Below are 16,623 nucleotides of genomic sequence, written 5' to 3' on the forward strand. Positions count from 1 at the left end.
TTCTATTATATATGTATGTGTACTGTGTCTATTCACATTCCTATATTTTATATGTAAATATATTTAATATATAAACATAACACAATTTTCTTGGATTCTAACCTTTCGTCATGGCTTTGCAAAACTTTGTGAAAGCACTTTTTTTCCTTTATTTTTTGCAATTTCTCCTTTTGCGCTGCAAGTGGTGCAGAAATTACATATTTAATCTTCAAGGACACAAGACAATATATAATATGAACATATACATTTTTTGCATTGTGGTGCCACTGTGTGCCATACAAAGACGATGAAGAACAACAATAACCTATCTTGTCCAAACATGCAGTATATTAAAGGCAGATGCTGCATGATTCCAAAATTACTTTCTCTCCTGCTTGAGAGAAGACACTGAACCAGATTAGGTGCCTTTAACACGAACAGTCCACTATGTGCGAGTGCTGCTGGTTGGACCTGTGTGCTCTGCATGCTTGGGTAAGTGGGTTGTTGGTTGGACCTGTGTTCCCCGTGGGAGAGGGGTCACAGAATGCAGGCTAAGATGAAAAGAGGCCTCGTGGGACAGATTTACAACAGGGACTTTGTGGTCAAACAGCTAATGGTTTGAAGAATTGCTTGAGTGTGTCTGAGAGAAAGAGAGCGAGGAAGAGGAGGGGCTGTTGTGCAGCGAGCAGAGATTCCCTCTGACAGTAGGGCTGTAAGGTTGTGTAAGGTTTGTTTTGTCATTCCGGCTCCTTCCCTGTCCTCATTTCCATCCGTTCTTCTGCTGCTCTTCATGCTGCTTTCGTCTTCCTGTGTACGCACGCACGCACGCACGCACTTGCAAAGAAACAAAGTCCAACTATCCCCCTCCCCATCTAACACACATGGTTCCCATTCCCTTCATACCTCCCTGTGCCATCAGAGCCCAGTTTCCAGGAAAGAGGCTCTTTAATTGAGTTGACTCTTTACTGCTCTTGCAATGTGAGTGAGAGAGAGAGGACACATTTAGACAGGAAGGGGAGGTGCAGAGCGGGAGCTCATGCACAAACTCACACGTTCCTTTACTGTAAGAACTCATTTCCCCCTCCTAACTGCTTGCTTTCTTTCTGCACCCTCTCCTTCTCCATCCCCTCAATTCTCGCTTTGTTTGGGTCAGCGTCTGCACAATTTAACTTGCTGCATTGTAGACATACACATGAAATGTGCACATTTAAAATGCATTATCTTATTGTCATGCAATATCAGTGCATGTTTGATCGACGACCAGTGTAGTTTATAAAGACTACATATTCATCATTCCTACCACAATACTGATCTCTCGATCAAACATCCCTGATTCCCACACCATGCTCAGATTACAGCTGGCTGTTACAAAACACAATAGCTTTTGGGAATCATGTATGTCCATGGATTTTACTATTGCACAACACATGCAAAATACATTTTTCAAGGCTCGTAATAATGTACAGTATGTGCATTTTAAAAATATAACGTGTAAGAACAGAAGTATAAAATTAACACTATATCATTTTTCATTTTTTTAATGGCCACTTTTATATAAAAAATAAGATTTATGACAATGAGTTTCTTTTTATTTTCTTACTACCCTTGAAAAATGACATTTTATTTAATTCGCATTTTTAACTCTATTTTTTCCACATAATTCTATTATACACATTTTTATAACCTATAAATACAATTATACGATTTTAAATAGCATTCTAAAAATGTAAAATAAAAATGTAATAAATAATAAATTTTTAAAATATTTAAAAATATTTGTAAATATTTTTATTTTAATATATATTAAAATGATGAAAAAATACATTCTTAGGTCTGAGCAATATTTATGGCTGAGTTTATATAGATATATAAAAATTGAGATATAAGATTTATATAAAAATATAATTCAAAATGAATAAATTAAAACTAAAATAATAAAATAATTTGAAGGTTTGCAAGAAATATGTCAACAATAAATAAATAAATAAATACTTTTTCAAGGCTGATAAGAAATGTCTAATTGGCTAAGCTTCAGATGCCAGCATCATCTTTAAATATGATGTTTAACTGGCAACGTCCCAATGATAAGCTACTCTACCTCTGAAATATTGCAGTTTGCATAATAAATATATATTTTTAAACTGTCTGCCTTCAGGTTGAGTTATGTTGTGAATCACAAATTTTCAAACTGGCCACAGACATTTGGACATCGTATCCCGTAACTTTAGAAGAATCTTGGCAAGAGAGAATAAACCTAAAACCAGTACTACCTGGAACAATGAGTTCTCATTTGATGGTTTTCAACCGTTTGAGGTTTTAGTGTCAGAAACAAGAGCTGAATAAGTCAGCAAAACATGCAGGAACACGTGAACACGTGTTGGATACCTGCGAAAATGCATCAGGTGTTTATTAATCATAACCCATTCTCCAGAAGCAGCTTATACTGTATGACCCTGCGTGCAGCTTCATGAAAGACACAATGACTTTGTGCCAGTCGATGTCAAGACAGGAAGCACATCTCCCCCTAAACAATAGAACAGAGAGACTTTCTCACGTTCAGAATCTCTTCATCAGACATCCCTGATTCCCACACCGTGCTCAGATTACAGCTGGCTCTTATAAAACACAATAGCTATTGGGAAGCTTTTTTCCTACTTTTCTCCACTGATGCTTAAATGTTTAACCTAAGTGGAAAACGCAGATGCAGAGGATGCGATCAACTAGCCGTGCTAATTTTGGATCGTAATCGCGAACAATTAAAAAGATCCAGCCATGAAGTTCAAACAAAGCCAAGTTACCAAAATGACAAATACAGCGAAAAAAACCGAGATAGAGACTGCAGAGCGTTCGAAAGATCTAAGCGCAGGAAACCAGAGAGATGAGACGTTTCCTGTCTGCTGTGTCGGACAGAGAGAAGGCAACACCTGAAGGTTTGCTATGCATTCCCCAGACTTAAATAAACCGCTCTGCAGACCCACACGCAAGTGCACGGAGCGCAGTGTTTTCTTTCAGAGAACAGGTTACACGTAGGCGTATTTTGACTGGAAGAAATCTCACCCATGCACCGAGATTCGCTCAGAGGACTACTGAACAGGGGGGGAAGTGTAAGAAACAAATGTAGAAGAAATAAAGCATTCGTTCGGAGCCAGTCAGATCACTTGGCTGTTTGCCCTGCTGTGTTTTCACTTCCGTCTCACCTTCTGACCTGCGGTGATGGACCGTCAGCTTACTGGAACACACGCAGTGCCTTTCCAAGGGCGGTGTAGCTCTTTTCGATTTGAACTGATATCTGATATGGTGTTTCTCTTCTCTTTTTACCAAAGACATTCCTATAACAGTGACCACAGCCCACATTTAGAGTTTTAAAGAAAAACTTGGTTTCAACCCTGTTTGAATCCTCATATTTCCTGAAAATGAGATCGCTAAGTGTTTGAGAGCTAGTAGCTGATAGTGTTTAAAAATGTTCTCACTCAAGATAATAAAACGGTCATTTGAATCACTGAATTTCAGGACTGTGGAATGAATGAATAATATTGATTCCCTATAGTTAAAGGTAAGTAGTGGTTAGTATGGGCTAATACAAAAACAATAATGTTTTTTTTTTTATCATGTGTTTTACAAAAGGTGGTATTAACCATGGGCTGTCAGGTCAAAGCCAAAAAAACTATAATAATTCTATAATAATACTATAATTCATGCACTATTTCAAGTCATTTGAATGTTTTGTTTTGAAATGCGTTCTTAATCCTGAGAAATATTTATGGCTTATACCTTAAAAATGACTAAAAATAAAATGTTTATGGTTTGTAAGAAATATGTGTAGTTTGCAATGAATAAATAAATACTTCTTCAAGCCTGGTAAGAAACATTTATAGTTGGCTAGACGTCTGCTACCAGCTTCATCTTTAAAAATAATCATGTGTTTTTATGAAAGCTGTACCGGTCCCTGACTAACCTGTTCTTAAAGGGACAGTTTACCCATTATTTACTCATACTCATGTAATTCCAAACCCATACAATGTTTTTCCGTGAAAACACAAAAGGTGACATTAACAGTGGACTGTTAGGTCAAAGCAAAACATAGAGATTGTGTGTTTCATGCACTATATTCCAAGACATCTGAATGTTTTATAGTCATATGGACTTTTGATAGGATGTTTTGGCAAGCATGGTCACTATGACTTGTTAAAAAAAAATTCTACAAATAGTTTACTTGAGTTCCATAGAAAACAGATAAGGGAGATTTACCTGACACCCATTGCCTTATGTTTGGAAAAATCATTGTCATTAAACTACCTTATATTTTATAAAGCATAGAAAATCAGAGTGAAGTCTCCAGTGAGTCTCCAATTTTGCAGCATTGATGTGTTTTATGATATTAAGGGGATTTCATAAGATTGTTTGAATAAGCACTTGTTAGCATCAATTATTTTTTAATAAGAGTTCATCTATCATTTTGTTTACAGTGTAACTGAAACTATTCATTTATACATAGCTTCTTTATTTCACAGATTTTGTCATGATAAACAACATATAAAGTTACTTTTTTAATTATTGGGCAATATCTTCCTATTAAATGCTGTTCAGTTCAATCAACTAAATTAATTCTCAGTCTGATCAATTATGGGTTAAATAAATTGTAAACGTTTTATTTAGTCACTAAAGACATTTTAAGTAATTGTCATTGAAACAACACATCACTTCAGTGCTTGTAGAATTGTGGGACACATAAGGCAAGTATATTAACTTAAATTAAGAAAAATGGACATGTCTGTGTTTTACAGTAAAATAACTGATCTGTTTCAGCCATCATAAAAACAGATACACTGACCCATTAATGGTGGGAGAGTCTTTGTGCCTCGTTCGATGAAGTCAAATCAATACATTCCTTTGCCAGATTACTAACGGTGCAAGCATAAAGCTGACCTCTCACATACATGTGTAAGTGAACATAAAAGAACATACAAATCCCCTGTAACATATAATACTGAACATTAAAAATTGTTTTAAAAAACAAATAACCTGTACGGTACTGGAAACATTTAAAATTTACAGTAATTGTACAGTAAAATACAGTTAAATGTAAATGTTTTTAAAAGAAATAAACGTCCAGTGTAGCAACTCACATTTGATAGTATTCAGAGGCGATAGGATTAAGAAAAAGACAGTTCTTTAAAGAACCTTTGACTGAATGGTTCTTTGAGGAACCAAAAATGGTTCTACTAATGGCATCCCCGTAAAGAACCTTTTAAGCGCCTTTATTTTTTGAGAGTGTAACCACAAATTATCAAATCAAATGGTAATCAATCTGCAAAAAAAAAAAAAAAAAACAAAAGAACTATAATTTTACCATAGGCCCAATAGGGTTCAGTGTAAAAAATTTTGTTTAAAAATATATTCAAGATTATTGAACTAATTTTGACATAATTTTGGCAAGATAAAACAATAATATATGGTTCTAATACTTTTCTAAAATAAATGTATACTATGTGCAAGTAAGGTGGTTGTTTTGCAGCATGGGGATGTATAAGTGACAGGACAGAGAGGAGTTCAAGAGATAACATTTAATTTCGTGTGACCCCAGTTTAGGGATTTCAACAAAAAAAATTGTGGATGTATGGAATGACCTGGATGAGTGTGAGATTTCTCTGCCTGTGTATATATATATATATATATATATATATATATATATATATATATATATATATATATATATATATATATAGGCAGCAGAGAAATCTCATTTTACCATGTATTTTTGTCTTTATTATAGAAAATATTTATATGTTAACCTTCCATGCTGTCAGCATAAATTATATTCTGTCACATGTTCTTCATTACTGGTTACACACATGCACACTCTGTTCCTATTTTGATGACTGGAAAAGCAGTGTGCTCATTTAAATAATTTCACATTCATTCCACAGAAAATAACATTTCATTATTTATGAGTTACTGCTCTGTTTTCAGTTTCGATTGATTTATCTGGAAAAATAACATAGTGGTTTGGTCATTAAGTCACGTGTGAGGACTCTTGAAGACCAAGAACCTCATCCAGACTTTTCTATGGAAGCTTTCAGCCTGATTAGAGCTGGACACTGAGAAATACTACAAACTTCATTATTCTAAAACCTGACTCACACAAGAAGGGGCATCGCATTTAGAAACGAATGGAAATTAATCTACTTGAAACAGAACTAGCTATGGACTCTTAAAATCATTTGGATTTTCTGAATAGAATGTGTTTGTATGCAGCTTGCATCCAGCCCGACAAATGTTATTCTTTTTCAAACAACGGAAGAAAAATCCACTCCATTATTTTATGTTGGTTCACAAAAGCCTATTAAAGCCAAATATAGTTTTGATAAATTGGCTTACAGACAATTTCTACTAAGTTTAGTACACTGTGTAAAGCAGACATAGGCTGAAAATGTAACGTACAGCTACAGCATGCAGTATAAAACCACCCTTTAGCCTCAATGATCTTTCAAAAATGCATTAGGAGTCTTCTGAAATGCATTAATGAACAGTCACAGCATGTTTGTGATGCATCAGGCTAATTACAGGACATGCAAGCATGTTATTTCACTCAAACTTGAATGGCTTACTTACCAGAAACTAACCTGGGTGTGACAGAGTCTTTGAGCAACATTGAATAGTGACTACCGGTATATTCATCAAATAATACATTACACAAATACATGCCAAAGAGAAGGCACTCCTGTTGAAACTTTTCAGGAAATCAACATCACAGCAAATGGACCAAGGAACTGTGTGTCTTCTCAGCAGTTTCCCAATTTCTGTTCCTCTTGTATGGCACCCCATGGAAAGGCGATTGCTGGTGCGCCGTCTGCAACACTGACGCAAACGGAACAGCCATTATACAATGTATCTTCCTTCCTGAAAATATTCCAAAATACCGCTGCCGTAAAAATAGAAATCCTCCAAGAACCCATTACTGTCAATGTGCACTCTTGAACATAAACATGCTTCACAATGCCACGAAAGAACCTTTTTTTCCAAATGGTTTCATACAAAACCTTTAATGTAAGAAGAACCTTTCTGTTTCTCAAAAGGTTCTCTGAGGAGAAAGAAGGTTCTTCAGATTATAAAAAGGTAAAAATGGTTCTTAAAAGAACCTTTGACTGAGTGGTTCTCTTTTGGAAAAAAAAAAAAGTGTCCTCACTGTGAAGAACTTTTAAAGCACATTTACTTTTAAGAATGCACTCGAAAGATACAGAAAACACCAAACTCAACAGAAAAACTATTTAAAGCAGTAGCACAAAGATATCACAAAGAATATGGCAAAAAATTAGTTTTACCTGTCTAAATCACATAATCATTATTTGCATCATTATTTATTACAAAAGGGTTTACAAAAGCACAATTATTTTCAACATTCATTCTGGGGGGGGGGGGTTGATAGCAGCAGCGATTAAAGTCAGAGTGAAATCAAAATTTATTATATTTATTTTGTTAGCTCACACTGCTATTTGTATGGCGTACAATTGATCAGTGAGTAAATCCACAAAATTATTTTGGAATTTGTAATCTTTAATTCAATTCTGAAAATGCTCCTCCCCTCTGAAATGACGGGCCTTCTCTGATGATGTCAGTTTGACAGCTTGGGCATGATCTGTCAGTGTTCATTTCTGAATAAACATCCTACTTTACTACACCCAATCATTTTGCAGCAGAAACCCTCTAGTTTCCTCATTCAATATACTGTTTCCCTCAGTTACAAACTTCTGGTTCACGTTGACTTTAAGCGACTGAATGGCAGGGGCCTAAGCCTATGTGTTGCTCTGGAGGCAGTGTTTATTCAAATGACTGCACCCATGCCACCTTGCACCTCGAATCCAAACGAGCCGTTTACTGATAACCAGAGCATTTTAAGTTATGAAACTCGCAGGATGTATTAAGCATACAAAGTTGAAAGGATATTAGATTTCTAATGTCATGTCCCCTTTATCAAAGAAACACAGTCAATCATCACCAGTAGAGGTAACGTTTTAATTACCCTACATTTAAAGCTGAATTTTGAAATATTTTTTGCATGTTGCTTCCTTTTTTTAAATCAACATACATATTTTCCGGTAAAGTGAGAACAACACTACTCTGATTTGCTTTGAAACATAATTTGTTAAAGCATCCAGAGGGCAGCAACATTTGCAAAACAAATAGCATGAGATTGGGGCGGCACTGTTTTCCTGACCAATGGCAGACAGGGTCTAAGAAATTCTTGCAATGTATACTCCAATTTTAAAATTAAGAAACTTGTATGTCATCTGTAACACCCCCTGTTTTCAACATAAAACGTTTTATGAAATTATATCATAAAAAAATCTAGAACACTTCTTCTTTTTATTATTAGCTCTCATTTAAATGTTTACCATCATTGTCGTCATCCCTACTTGGCTGTCATCATGATATCTATTTGCTTTACATCCTTCCTCTCTTTTTATTCTACTAAATCACACACACACAAAAAAACAAGACCAAAATAAAACTCTTGCCAATTCTTGGAAACACTGATCTCTAACTTTACCTGGTATTCTGCATCTGGTCTTTTTCCCAAATATTTTAGTGCTGATTGGACGAAGTAACAACTGTTTTTGATCGTTCCCTGTGGGGTGGGAGGTCAGGATGAGATCAGGGACTTGATTCATTGTGAATGACTTGATCTGGTAAACTGGGCCAGTTTTCCAAAGCATTGGAAAGCACTGCGTGAACCTCATGCTGATGTGTCACGTTAGGACAAACAGAATCCCGCAAATCTAGCAATTGTGTGCTTTTGTGAGCGAGTGTGCACTGGCAACGAGAACCATCTGACGGGTCTGAATTACCAGAAATATGTTGAAATCCTGGCCCCAGGGAGATCCGTGGCACACTTACTCGAACACTCCTTTTTCTCCTGTAGTGACAACATGACGGTCAGTTAAACAGCTATGTTGCACAAATCATTCAGTGACTGCCCTGTGGTGTGCTTTCTCCAAGTCCATTGCCCAAAACATTCTCCAGTGTTTAATAAATCATTTAGAGAAAATGCATAACAATGTATGGAAGTTGTTTTGATGATACAGTATATATATATATATACATATATATATACATACATACATACACTGTATCAGTATATACAGTTACTTTGGTTTGCCAATGTAAGCCAATCAATAAATCATTTCTTTCTGGACTTTCTTTCTGTGCATGAGACAGTGTCACACTGGAACAAAAAGGGCTCCATTCTATTACAAATGTTTGTCTAAGGAGACTGCATGGCTGCATGCCTGAATTTATGCACCTGTTAGTAAAGGGTGTAGCTGCAATAGTCAAAAATAGTCACCAACACATCACCACAATTACGCCATTTTAATGAGACTTTGTAGGTCAAACATCTCGGCACCATCACAGAAAGCACAGCATTCTCGATACTTTCCTCACACATACGTTCTGAGATACTAAACTGTGCAAATTAAAGCATAATGCTTTTAGCATAAAAACACAGGCCAAATTCCAGAAGGAGCAGTGATGACTGTAACAGGCCAGTACGTCTGAAGAGCTGCATTTTCTCTGTGACGCCACGGCGGGGGCAGCCAATAACAGCTGCTCCATTCTTTTAAAAACATTGATCTTACAGCACTGAGTCCATTTATCCGGGAACATATGCAAACGCTCCAAAACAACACAGCTGTTTCTATGGCAACGGCAGGGCTGGGGCAACAGGGACAAATGAGTTCTATTTCATGTAGGCTGAGATTTCTTAATACAGTGAAAAAAAAAAAAAAATGAGCAAGCAAATCACTTTGTTTACTTAACATTTTCTTTCAAAAGCACACATGGCACAACTTTTCCCCGAAAAGTGAGTTGCTGGAAAATTACTGTGTTACAGCATGTTGAGATGCTTGTTGCAACATTTATGACTTCTAAGCTGCTCGTATCAGATTTTTGAGAGCGAAACTCTAAATTCCTTTTTAGGTTGTTAGAATTAATAGACATGAAGTTTAAAAAACACAAATGGCCGCAAAAATAATCTGTTAGATCAAAGTGCTTGGCACAAGTGTTTCATTTATATCAAAGCACATATTACAGTCTAACGGTCTTAGATTACTGATAGTTTTTATTTTATTTTGGAATAAAGCTAAATGCAATCATTTCCATTTTAATGCAAAGTTGTAAGTAAACGTAATGCATTTTCAATGAGATGTCCGACTTTTGGACTCCACTTGTTTTTCAGCAATTTATGTTGAGATACAATAGATACATTTAAGTACATTAAGAAATAATACAGCAATTATAGAATTTTAAGTCATAGATGATAAAACTGGGGCAGCCCATTGTTACTAAGCAGTAAGTCAGGAGAGAACATGATATGTAATTTCTTTGACGACTGGCTTCAAGTGAACTGAGGACAACAAGGTCAGGAAAGGAGATATGTTGAATGATTAACTGAAGAGAAAAATACAGAAAAAAAGTGAACGGCACAGGTTTTAATAGCGATGATGTTAACAATGGCAAACACGAAGGTTTTTTCTGACTCATTCTCACACATGTGGTCCAGAAGTCCCAGACGGAGCTCTGGACTCCACTGAAGTTTCATTGAGAGACACTGGTTTGTGGAGATTATATCTAAACCACCAGAAAGAAAGAAACCTCAAAAACTTACTGTAAATGTGGGAGGGTTTAGCAGACCACCCACTGAGACTCACGTAACAGATGATAAACCTTTGACAGTTACAGTAAGTATAAATACGCACACAAGGGCAAACAAAAGAAAGAAAGGAACCCAGAATGGACGAAATCCTCTGTGGATGCCGGCGTCTTCCTTTAGTTCTCATGGATTTAGGAACTTTTGATTTCCAGGACAGCTCACACAGGCCATGAAACAGACGAGCGAGAGATGTGAGTCACCCTCAGGAACAGATGTGCCCTCTCACGCCACCCGTTTCCATCATCAGCGCTTATCCTGACTCAAGCTTTAACCTTTAAAAGCCTATTTCCATCATGGAATTAAAAAAAAAACCAAGTTCAGTTATCTCACAATACTGCCTTTTTTTTAATTGTGAGATGCAAACTTAGAATTCTAAAGAAAAATTTAATTATGTGAGACAACATTTTTAATCCTTTACAACCTGCAACTGAGATATAAACTAACAAAAAACCATAACTATAAAAAGTAAACTAAGAATTCAGAGGAAAAAGTCCAAAGTGACATGTAAACAAAGGGGTCTACTTGCAATCGTGAGATATTGGTGGCCAAAATTATTGGAACACTAGTTTTTGTGTTGTGTGTCAGTAGGAGATATCAGATTACATTTCCAAACACTCATTTTGCCATTAATTGTAATAATCCAGTGAGATTTTTGTTTGCATAGCCTGGGCTTCATTCAGAGATGAGGGGCCTCATTTATAAAGCGTGCATATGCACAGATTTGATCTTAGGGTGTGCGTACGCTTAAATCCAGGCTAGTGCTCATATTTATAAAAACTTTTACGTGGAAAAGTGCATAGCATCACAACAAAGTCTGAGCAGACTTACACATCTTTTATTGTTCAAGTATTGCATTAGCCATTAGGTTTCGTCTTCCACAGTAGGAAAAAAAAAATACTATGGGAGTCAATGGTGACCCAAAACAACCTGGTTACAAATTTTCTCCAGCATATCTTCCTTTGTGCTCGCATCACCCACTTTCTACACAGCAGAACATTCTTGTCTGATATAGTTGGGAGCTTGTACAGGTTTAGAACTACTTAAATAATGACTTATATATATAATATATAATAACTTTTCTTTTCGGTGACCATTGGTGTGACGCTCCAACACAGTCTCACAGCCTTTTCTCTATAGGTCCACTTGTGCATGGTTTTTAAGGTTGTTTTGTTAGGTTTCTAAGGTTGTTTCTTTTGTTATAGTTGCAAACTATAGAAAAAAATCCTAATTTTAAAAAATCCTCAATGATTGCAAAAAGTCTTTTCCACCATACTTTACAGTTGGGAATTACCATTAATTATTAGCTTCTAACATTATGGCATCTAACATGTTTGCATGGATAAATGGGTAAACTAGTCAAAAAGTACATTCACATCTTCATGCTATTTAAATCTGCATCAGCAAACAGGAAGACTAATTATATGTCATTTGTACTACACAGGAAGTATTTTCAAAAAGATAAAGCAAAGCAAGTGAAAATACAATACGGCTATGGGACAAAGGTCTGTAAACAGGCACAACCCATTCAAGTTACGAGACACTGCCATTGTACATAAAACCTAATGTCTAATTGCACTGCACGAGTCTGCAAATAAGTCGTATGCTGTTTTTATTTAATTCTCGGAATAAAGTTATTGCTTATAAAACAAATTAGAACTAAGAAATAAAGGCAAAATGCGTTTTTGAGTCAAATTACCCTTTAGAGATGCCATTACCGCGTAATAATTAGTCGATATCATAAATATAAATTTGAAACGTCTGCGCTTTATTAGTTCAATCAGATTGTGTTTGTCTGCAATTTTAGACCAGGCCACATTTTATGAGTAATAAGTGAAGAAATGCAACTACACAGGGCTAACTCACTTCTTCTCGCAACTGTTAATGTGCGATCATGTGAAATCTTTCAGATGCTCAGATGTTGTTGGTATCGCCACTTTCAGGTGATGTTAAAGAGAAAGACATTTCGAATTTGTGCTTTCAGGACTGTTCATTCACACATTTTCCAGTTTAGTGATCTACACAATTCTTGGTGCATTGTTCCTGTGGTCATTTGTATTACTGGCCATCAGTCATGTGTGCTGATTGCTTCATCTGCAATCTGTTGAAATAGAGTCTGGGGTCAAGGCTACCCGCAGGATTGGCTCACTGCTGTCCGGAATGAGACTCCATGTTTACTCAAGGGGTGAAGGGTTGGTTCAGCTGGTAAAATATGCTTTGTTTTTAATCACACAGCAGTTTACATCCAGGAAAGCCTTTGAAAACACACACACACACACACACACACACACATACACACTATTTTCTGTCAATGTGCCACAAAAACAGATGACAGCAACTGAATCTAACTCTGACCGATATTGACTATTACAACCAGTTCAGTGACTATGCATTTCCGGTGGACTCTTGAAATATTGGAAATAAATTACTTAGTGTTTCTTTTTTAAGGAAATGAGGCAGCTGAAAATGTTACATTTCTTGTAATGAAGACAGCTACATTGTTTTGTATCAATATATTAGAACAAAATGAGAGGAAATGCACTTTCAAAATGTCGTTTCCTCAGTGGTTTAGTTTTGGCAAATAACCCTCTATTCTGTTTTATTCTATTCTATTCTGTTGTAAAGGGGTCTGGAGTTGGCCATATTGTTCTGTGGATATAATGTTAATGAATCAAGAAAAATATAATGCAACTAATGCACAATTAGGATTGTTTTTTAAAGTCAAAAGTTGCACTTTTTTAAGTAAAGCTCTACAGTATTTTGGTCACTTAGTGGACAGCTAGTTAAAGTAGACAAATGTCAACATAGACAGGTGACCATGTTTATACACCCTCATCTTGAAAAACCACAAACACTCTAAACAATACATCGGAAAATATGACCCTGACTAAATGAAATATGTATTCACTTTCTCTGAGGATAAACATGGTTTGTGTCAACCACAATGTGTTTTATACAGTGTATTATTGGCTGCCAAGAGCATAAAACCTTTGAAATTCAAGAGACGTTTAGGAAAAACAGTCAATTTTCTATTTGGCCCATGTCTTATTAATAAGTTTTATGTACTGCTGGGCCTATGCAATTACTGGTCATTTTAATACATTTAAAGGAAAAACCAGTTTAAAACCACTGCTTTAAATTACCAGTACATAATCGGTTTTCCAAAATACTAGAGAATTAAAAATCTTCATAGGACTTCAAAAGGTTCTCCATAATGGCATAGGTCTATAAAGCCCTTTTTGGTTTCAAACTAGAAACTTTATTTAAACCCTGATTATGAAAACTTACTTTCTCCACTCATAGGCCGCAAATTGAACCAGATGAGAATTTAAGAAAGTTAACAAAGTCAGTCTCCAAACGTTCTACTGTTTAGTCTAAAGACAAGGCTTTAACGTAGTGAGATCAAGGAGCTGTTTAACTGAGGTATTCTGTGGCTGTTCTTAACCATCAGCCATTGTTTGATGGTTGGCGGTCTCTGGGGTGTGAATTTTCTCAGTGTACGTGGTTATATCGAGTAGTTGTGTGTGCGTAAGTGGACGTTACCACACAGGGGTGATGTTAGGAGATGTCCAAACAAGTTTAGCTCATTGAAGAAGTCAGTGAGAGAAATGATGCATACAGTCCATTAGTAAGATCTCCTTCCTCCAACCACAAAATGTGTCTGAAACAAGACATGTTCTGATACAAATCACCAATTCATCATCACAAAAGAGGAATCTTTAAAGCCTCTCTCAGTCCTCCACATATCTTCCGTATCTCTCATAATTCATGTTAATGGAAGCATGACTAAGAACGTTTTTTATAATATTTCCTCATTTTTGGTGTCAGATGGTCTAAGAAGTTACACCGGCTACTGAGCTTATAAACACAAGCTGGAACAAAGCTCTAAAGAGGAAATGAAAGATGTTGCCATCATTACAATATGTGAGTTGTTGAGTGGGTGAATTAAGTCTGCTTTCACAAGATCTGTAACACTAGACAGACACAATGTTTGATTAATATGGAAATGTATTCTCTTTTATTCGCTTTGTTTGCTACTAAAGAGGACATGGCAACATATTGGTAAATAAAGTGTTCAGCGTGATGCGCTGTGAGCAGCACCAGAAGTGTTTTAGTGTATGAAAGAGTCTCTTTTTTTATTGTCTGATGACTAACAGTGGAATCTGGGCTCGAGCTCTTGTGTGAGCAATGGCAATATTTCCCCACTTCCCCCTGCGTTTACTATGACGCATTCTTGATAGTCAGTGTTTATTCGGTCATTTTTCAGACTTAAACAAAGATGTTCATAGTTTGAAATAGAGGCAATCAATATAAATACAATTCTCATTGCTCTCACATTGACTGAGGTGTGTGAAGATCTTTTCCGAGAGAGAAATGTTCGAGGGAAAGCCTCCATTCTGGATGATGCCAAATAACTGACCAAGAATCATGACTCATGACTTCCCTGCACTGCAAAGTTTGGCAAACTCTTTTCTCATTACAAATACCTCAGTGGATAAGAGCACATCTTTCTTTACTCTGTTTTAGAACAGCCAAATATTTTGTTCCCTGAAAGCATTACATTTTAAAGTTAGAACACATTTGTGAACGATAGGCTGCAGCGTATTGCTTGAAAAATGCTTTACAGGGTTTGTGACAACCTGAGTTGAAATAAGCAAGCTAATTTGATTGAATTAAGTTACTGTAGTTCAAACTGTACAACATTGCAGTATTGACACCAAAGGTCATGGGTTTGACTCTAAGGGACAGAATTCACCCTGAATAAAGAAAAAAAAAAAAAAATAAATAAAATAAAATAAAATAATATATATATATATATATATATATATATATATATATATATATATATATATATAATAAAATAAAAAAATGTAATATGAAATCAATAAAGCTGGCGTGTCTGATTTTTACAACAGCACACATACTTTAATTGCAAAAATAATGATAGTTTTATACAACTTTCCCAAAAATGTTCCTTGTCTGCTAATGGTCAAAAATCAAATAGCCCATCCAGAATATGAATTATGCATCACAACTATTTTTATTAAATGCTCCCAGTTTAAAGGAATTATTAATATCTAATTAATTAATGTAAATTTAAAGGCAATATGTAGCTGAAACAAATTTAATATGTCAAATTGCTGTTTGCCAACACAGCTATTGAAACATTTTTTGATAAACAAGAAACTAAAGATTTTGTATATTGTAATTCATAATAACAGACTGCATAAAAATGCATGTGAGCAGCACTGTCATTATGGTTACCTCTTTTGGCGAACATGAATTATTCATTAGTGCCCATTTGATGTCAGGTAAAAATACACAGAAACCTATACATACCTGAAAGTATCATCAATAAAATATTACCAATAGCATATGTAATCATAAAAAGCAATATATAAGATCATCCCAACCTTTTGTTACAAGTTTCTCAGGGCCCCCCTACCATCTCAAACTCACGCTATTGGTCGAGCCGATGTTGCTGTGTGGGGCCACTCAAACAAACAGAGCAATGTTTTAATAGCACCACAGAGCCACAGTGTTTACAGTTTTCAGGGAAATCAGCCTACAAATGGCGTATTTATAGTTGTCTCTGCATATTCAACTGGAATAGGAGAGAAAAAGTATTTTAACACTGGAAAAAAAAATACACTCATCACCTTTAACTGGGTCACTGTGACATTTCCAGTAAGCGAGCATTTGCACACAAATGACAGTTCCATCTCAAAGCTCTTCGCATCCTCTCGCTAATGATCATTCCTAGGTTGCACGCATTGTTTTTGCAAATAGTTTTGGCATTAACAGGCTGTGAATTACGAACTAGAAATCTGCTTCTCCAGGTTAAAAAGAAGTACACTTCCATAATGTTGTTATTTTCGCACACTAATTTTGTACTTAATGTACTACAAATGATTCTTTAGTACTTCTTAAGCTAAACA

This window comes from Puntigrus tetrazona, chromosome 12 (assembly GCF_018831695.1).
Source record: "Puntigrus tetrazona isolate hp1 chromosome 12, ASM1883169v1, whole genome shotgun sequence".
Lineage (NCBI taxonomy): Eukaryota > Metazoa > Chordata > Actinopteri > Cypriniformes > Cyprinidae > Puntigrus > Puntigrus tetrazona.